The sequence below is a fragment of the Medicago sativa genome, chromosome 4 (genome assembly GCF_051527215.1).
Source record: "Medicago sativa cultivar Bolivia chromosome 4, Bolivia_mono, whole genome shotgun sequence".
NCBI classification, from domain to species: domain Eukaryota; kingdom Viridiplantae; phylum Streptophyta; class Magnoliopsida; order Fabales; family Fabaceae; genus Medicago; species Medicago sativa.
In genome coordinates, this window is record NC_140752.1 from 58,489,498 (window position 1) to 58,496,473 (window position 6,976).

The 6,976-nt window shown below is 30.6% G+C and overlaps 2 long non-coding RNA genes and 1 pseudogene across 3 annotated transcripts; 1 reads left to right on the forward strand and 2 right to left on the reverse strand.

Annotated features, from left to right (window-relative positions):
• Positions 1-703: 703 nt before the first annotated feature.
• Positions 704-1,530, reverse strand: LOC146930227 (uncharacterized). Its single transcript, XR_015008320.1, has 2 exons — positions 1,301-1,530; positions 704-1,166 (listed from the first exon to the last, which is right to left on the reverse strand). It is a non-coding gene; the product is annotated as an uncharacterized LOC146930227 (long non-coding RNA).
• A 227-nt stretch (positions 1,531-1,757) lies between these two features.
• On the forward strand, positions 1,758-4,004 carry LOC146930228 (uncharacterized). Of its 2 annotated transcripts, none has more exons than XR_015006302.1 (5): positions 1,758-1,803; positions 2,065-2,304; positions 2,419-2,705; positions 3,208-3,288; positions 3,787-4,004. It is a non-coding gene; the product is annotated as an uncharacterized LOC146930228 (long non-coding RNA). The 2 variants fall into 2 exon arrangements; XR_015006301.1 differs by having other exon boundaries at positions 2,612-2,705.
• Positions 4,005-5,824: 1,820 nt separating this feature from the next.
• On the reverse strand, positions 5,825-6,211 carry LOC146930229 (secreted RxLR effector protein 161 pseudogene; annotated as a pseudogene).
• Positions 6,212-6,976: the final 765 nt, after the last annotated feature.

Here is a 6,976-nt window from a genome sequence, read left to right on the forward strand (position 1 = left end):
ACAAATATTCCCTCTTAATTATAAGAAGTAGAAAAAAAACTAAACCAAGACAATCATTAATTTTTCTTAAGAAGTAAAATTAGCTCACTTAAATTGACATCGAGAAAATCAAATTATTAGTTATTGTAACTTTTTGAATGTTTTTACAAATATACGTTCATAGAAATCTAGAAACAATTAAATACGTTTATTAATATTAAAACGACAAATATTAAATAATGGTTAAAAAATTCTTTTTAAAATAATCATACGTTAAAAGATATTACTTTTCTTAGAGTAAATATAGAACCAAAATAAAGACCGAAAGGAGTATAAATATTCATTTTTGAGAATACAATTTAAAATAACTTGAAAGTGAATTTATAAGGTTTCATCTTATAAAAAAATGTCTCAACATTTTGTTTCATAAAAAGTGTCTTGTTTAGGTTGTATATGGTTCTTTAGAAAATAATTTGTTGCGTCGATTAAATGGTAAACTGAATATTAATTACCAAAACATTTTTATTAGGTTGTAGTAAATGGAGTAATCAAATGGAGTGAAATTCAGCAAATTAGAATATATGACTAGTGGAAAATAAAATGAATTTTACATTTTGATATTCTACGGTAAAAATCATTTCAAGACATAGAAAAAATTATGAATGAGAGATCAAGCAACACAAAATTGGACCTGCCTTTTTATGTCGACCAAGGTATTTCAAAGTTTTGATTCTTAAAAATCACTTCCCTTCACATTTATGTATTTGGATAAATTATTGGTCAATAATATAGTTTAAATACATCAATTGTTCAACAGATCTAAAAAGTGAAATGTTGTTTATAATTAAGATTGAAGAATTTCTCTGATTTTCCGTCGTTTTAGGTCTTCGACTTCAAATAACTTGCCTCAGAACATGAGAACAGAATTCCTCCCATTGTAAAGTCTCCTGATGCCTCTTGAATCTTTATTGTTGGTCTTCCCAAACTCTTCACAAATCTTCGGATGTTCTTGATTTGCCGATTTGCATGATTTCTTCGTGAATTAATTCAAAAACCCCCTAAAATTGCTATGTTTCAGGAAAACTATAATTACAGACTCAAACATAGAAAACATTATAAAAGTCCCGAAATCATAGACAATTGTTATAATACTCCTTCTTTTTGCTGCTAAAACCAACTGAAAATGACTGAAAAACATGCTAAGAATAACGTAAGATGACCTTAAAGTAAAAATAGTGTTCATAACACATGCAACGGAATAAAGTTTGGATCTATTTTGCGCTTAAATTATAAAATTATAAATTAGATACTAAAAGTGTACCTTTGTATCAATTCTTGAAGCATGAAAAATTCTTCAATGATATGAAGACTCTACGTGTATCCACACCGAGACCAATTCTTACCCTCAACCTTTGAGTAGTGGAACTAGAAAAACTAGAGCATATTTCTATCTTGTATTTTGTTGTTGTGTTGTGATCAAATCACGTAAGGTCTATTTATAAGTCACACACACTCTCATCAAATAGGAGGTATTAACTAAACTTAATAACCTTTTAATTTCATATGGTCAATGATGATAAAAAGCAATTAACATATCTTAATGTTAATTTACTAAAAAAAAACCGTTTCTTCTCATGATGATGATTGACCAATATGATATCACATAATCATATAATTATATGTAATTATATATATATAAAGTCGTACAGTTGATTCCATATATATACATATATGATCAACCATTGACTCTTATCAATTTCTATATATAAATATACACTACAAATGACAGCCATGCTTGCCATGACCCAGCACCGCCGTAAGAAGGTAGCGAGAATGAATAATTATCTTTAGCTGTCAAAAGAGTGACACAACACAATATGTATCTATCATTTTTTTCTCTACAAAGCTTAGAGAATATTAGTAAGTATGGTACACTTTGAATGACTAGTACTCAATTGAAATGACAAGAATTTAAATCTAGTAATACTTGCACAATAATCCAGAAAATTAGTCTTTGTTATAATTGTTATTGCTGCAATGTATTGAAATGCTAATTTCTAAAATTAACCATTAACTTGCCTGCAGGTGCCTATTGTTATGCACAACGAGAGTGAACAAGCAAAGGCATGGAGTCAAGTTTTTAGTGAAGATACAAAAAAGCAGTCCATTCCAGTAATAGCAGCTTGGCAACTAAATGAAAGAATGTAATATTGTTATGTTATGCATATATACATTTAGAGCATTCCAGTAATAGAAGCTGTGAATAATGTCATTGGTCAAGAAGATTGTGATGACCAAATAGATAGCTTTCTTCTCAAGAGGCAGGTAATGACATAAGGATTTTGGTTATTTATTGGTTCCCTAGTTAAACAGAAATCTATAAATATCCTGTTTTTGTTAAATGTACATACATTTATAATATTAAATATTGGTATGCAGAGTCAAATTTGTGGTTCTATTTGGTCATGCTCTTCTGAAGGAGTTTTGAGCTTTTCTGCTTTCTCAGTTTTCTCATTCTGTCACAATCACCATATACTAACGGCTTCTCTTTTAATTCTTTTCTCACTATTCTCATCTAATATGGCTTTTAATTCTTAATTTAAATATATCATCTACTTATGTCCTGATGCAGCCATTTTGAGATTCTTTTGAATGAAGTCATTTGGTGAAGATTAACTGCAAGAGATTGGATCATAGTTTACAAGTAAATAGGTGTCAACATTAAGGTACTAGATAACTAGCTTTCCTCGTCTTATAGATTGCCTCGTTTTATCTTTTTGATTTCTTTGTCTTATCATTTTGCATCAAATCAAATTGATTTTTATGATTTCTACAAACCATGGTTTTTGTTATATGAGAATTATGATTGTGACTGTTCTGCCTATAAGTTGTAATAGTAAAGGTGGAGGTGAAAAGGTTTAAAGATGAAATTAAAGAAAATAGTAAACAAAAGGATTATGTGATTGTAGAAAGATTGGATTATGTGCAGGTAGCTTGGAATGATGAACAAGAGGATCATTTATTTCTAGGAATGTTTGATGTTTTTTGTTCATTTAGTATAAAATTTCCCCTTTGCTATTATGAAATTTGAGGTGTATCATCATATTTTATTTATATTTATAGTTCATTTTATGTTACTATGATGATATTTTTAATGAACTCAGTACTGTTTTTTTATATAGAAACCTTAAAGAATAGCAATTAACACCTTGTCTTTGTTTTCTGCAGCATCTTTACCTAATTGAAGTTTGCTATCTTTGGTTGATTTAATAGCACTCCTTGTCATCAAGTAAACTTGTCTCTGAAAAGGTGAGATACTAGTTCTAAATTTTAATCCATGTTATTTATTTTTTTCGTAAGGTATTTTGATGGAGTTTATGTGTCTAACTGCCAATGGAATGTTGCAATGGAAATTCTGGATTTTTCTTATGATTGTTGTGTTCTAGTGTGGTAATCTTATCATAATAATTTAGTTTAGATTTCATACTAACTTAGTTGTTGATATGATAACATTTTAGTGGTTGGTGTTGACATATAGAAAGTTACTCTGCGATTCATGATTAGAAGAAAGATTATATATGTGTATCAAGTAGCTCAAGTAGTCCAAACCAAGTATCCAATACACAAAACATGTTTCTGCTAATGTTTATAATTGAAGTTGATGATGTTTATAATTGAAGTTGATGATGTTTTTATGTTCATTTTCCTATACTTTTTATTTTTTAGAAATGAGTATTTTGTGAAAAATATTTTCTTGTTTTCTCTATACTTTTGATGTGTCTTATATAATCTTTGACTTATTTTTAGGCGGAAGACTTAGAATCACCAAACAGAGCATAGCATTCTTTGGAGTCTATTCATCTCTAGTTGATCAAAACAACTTCCTCGCCAAATATCATCTACATAATTGATTAAATTTTCATGTTAGGAACTTAAGAAACCTTATTGTATCACTTGTTTGTATTTTATATGAATGTAAAATTCATATTTTAGTTTATGAATTTGTTCATATTTTTTATTATGAATTATTTTAGTTTTATATATTTTTTATTAGTAAATAGTTCTATTAAAAATTCAGGAAAAAACTGATTTTTTTTTTTAAATTAACTCAACATCTGCGACCCTTGCAAACTGTCGCAATGTTTTTTTATAAATAAATTTTATGCATCTGCGACCCTTCCCCAACTGTCGCAAGTCCCTTGAAATCCATTTGAATCTCCTCATTTGCGACCCTTAGCAACTGTCGCAGTGCCTTTTGCGGCAGTTGGTGCGGCTGTTCTATGAAGGGTCGCAAAAGACACTTGCGACCCCAACATCCGTGACTGTTGGGGAAGGGTCGCAATTGTACATCTGCGACCCTTCTAACAGTCGCAATCTGCCATTTTAAAGGTCGCAAAATGCAGTTTTTCTTGTAGTGATACATAATCATTTGATAATATGTGACGTACACTAACATTTACTTATTTAATTTAATTTTTATTTATTTCAAAAATTAATAATTATAATATGCTCACATTATTTATATATATATATATATATATATATATATATATATATATTATTTGTATTCTTTGTACTAGCAAAAAATACAATAATATTCCACTTAGAAAATTTATATTTTTGATTAATTAAATTCTTCAATTTAATCATCAAATAATAAAATAATTCTTTAGCAAGAACTAGAACACTCGTTTGTGTGTGACCCTGTAGGTTCAATACTAAACTGGTAATAGATTAATCAAATTAATATATTAATCAAGGTAAGCGTCTAGTAACACTCCTTAACGTCCAGATAGTATGAAGTATTATTTTACTTTCAAGAACTAGTTAGAATAATATAATATTTTTCTTCCGTCGTTACAACTCTTGTTAACTCTAGAGCATGGTACAATTGTCAAACTCTAATAAGTTAACATACATGACTTAAGAAACTCATTTCTTCTTTCATTCAATTTCCCTGGCCATGGTTTTAATTTTTTATCACAGAGTTCAAACTCATTACCAAGAGTTGACGGATCCCATCTTGATTAGTCATTAATTATACAAGTATTTAATCGTATCCAATATCCTTTCAACTAGCACCCTAAGGTATTAGGTGTTCAGAATCAAAATACAATAAATAACATGTTAATTACCATGACAATCTCAGGTCAAAGAAAATCATTATATTTTTTCTTGAGAATTTTTCTATTGACATTTTAAGGTAATATCGACCATTAGAAATTCTCAGTCGAGTCAGTTCAATGATCACATCACTATATGTATCATCTATATATGTAATTTAATAAATGAGACTTATTAATCTTTATCCAATAAAGACTATCACATATATATTGATCTATCCGAATTATTGATGTCCTACTCATAATAATCATACGATCAAGAACAATTTAGATTAAAAATAATAAAAGACTTGTTTCTCATTATCATAATCTCTATCATGATAACAAGTCTATAGTTTTAATCAAGGACGTTATCAAATTAACTATTTCACTAAACAGTAAACAAGATAATGAATATTTATTAAGTCTAAAATTGGTTACATAATTGATTGGATCTTGGGCATCTCCAACAATCTCCCACTTGCACTAGAGCCAATCAGTCATGTATTTCAATCATATTCCCCACTTGTGCTTGTCAAAGACATTTATGCCAAGTGCCTTGGTGAATGGATCTGCTGCATTCTCTTTTCCATCCACCTTTTCAATCTTGACGTCACCACGTTCAATAATCTCTCTGATCAAGTGATATCATCGAAGAATGTGTTTCGATTTCTGGTGTGATCTTGGCTCCTTTGCTTGAGCAATCGCTCCATTATTGTCACACAATAATGGTACAGAATCTTTTATCGAAGGGACCACTCCAAGTTCAGATATAAACTTTTCATCCAAACAGCCTCTTTAGCAGCCTCACTTGCTGTTATATACTCGGCTTCAGTAGTCGAATCTGCTACTGTAACTTGTTTGGAACTTTTCCAACTTACGGCACCACCATTCAAGGTGAAGAGATAGCCTGAAATAGATTTACTATCATCTCTATCAGATGCAAAACTTGCATCAGTGAAACCTTTTAGTTTTAGTTCAGAATCTCCATAGATGAGGAATTGGTTTTTAGTTCTTCTTAAGTACTTAAGAATGGTCTTAACCACTTTCCAATGTTCCTCACCTGGGTTTGCTTGATATCGACTAGTTACACCAAGTGCATAAGCGACATCAGGACGTGTACAAGTCATGGTATACATGATAGCTCCCACTGCGCTAGCATATGGTACTCTACTCATGCGTTCTCTCTCTCTTCGGGAGTTTTCGGACAATCCTCCCTACTAAGAGTAACTCCAATTCCTACGGGTAAATACCCTCTTTTGGAATTTTTCATGTTATACCTCCTTAAGATGGTATCAATGTACATAGACTGAGAGAGTCCAAGCAACCTTTTAGATCTATCTCTATAAATCTTTATTCCTAAGATATAGACTGCTTCCCCTAAGTCTTTCATGGAGAATTGTTCAGATAACCAAACCTTTGTACTTTGCATTGCTGGTATATCATTTCCAAAAAGTAATATGTCATCGACATATAACACTAAGAAAATGATAGTGCTCCCACTTACCTTTTTGTAAACACAAGGTTCTTCTTCGCATTTAACAAAATTGAACTTTTCAATTGTATTGTTAAAACGAATGTTCCAGCTTCTAGATGCTTGTTTCAATCCATAGATTGATCGTTGCAACTTGCATACTTTGTTATGATCAGACATGGATGTGAACCCTTCAGGTTGTGTCATATACACTTCCTCTTTTAGCTCACCATTAAGGAAAGTTGTTTTTACATCCATTTGCCATATTTCATAATCATAGTATGCTGCTATGGCGAGTAGAATACGAATCGATTTGATCATTGCCACAGGGGAAAAGGTTTCGTCATAATCTATTCCTTCCTTTTGACGATAACCTTTGGCAACAAGACGAGCTTTATAGGTTTCAACCTTTCCATCAGCT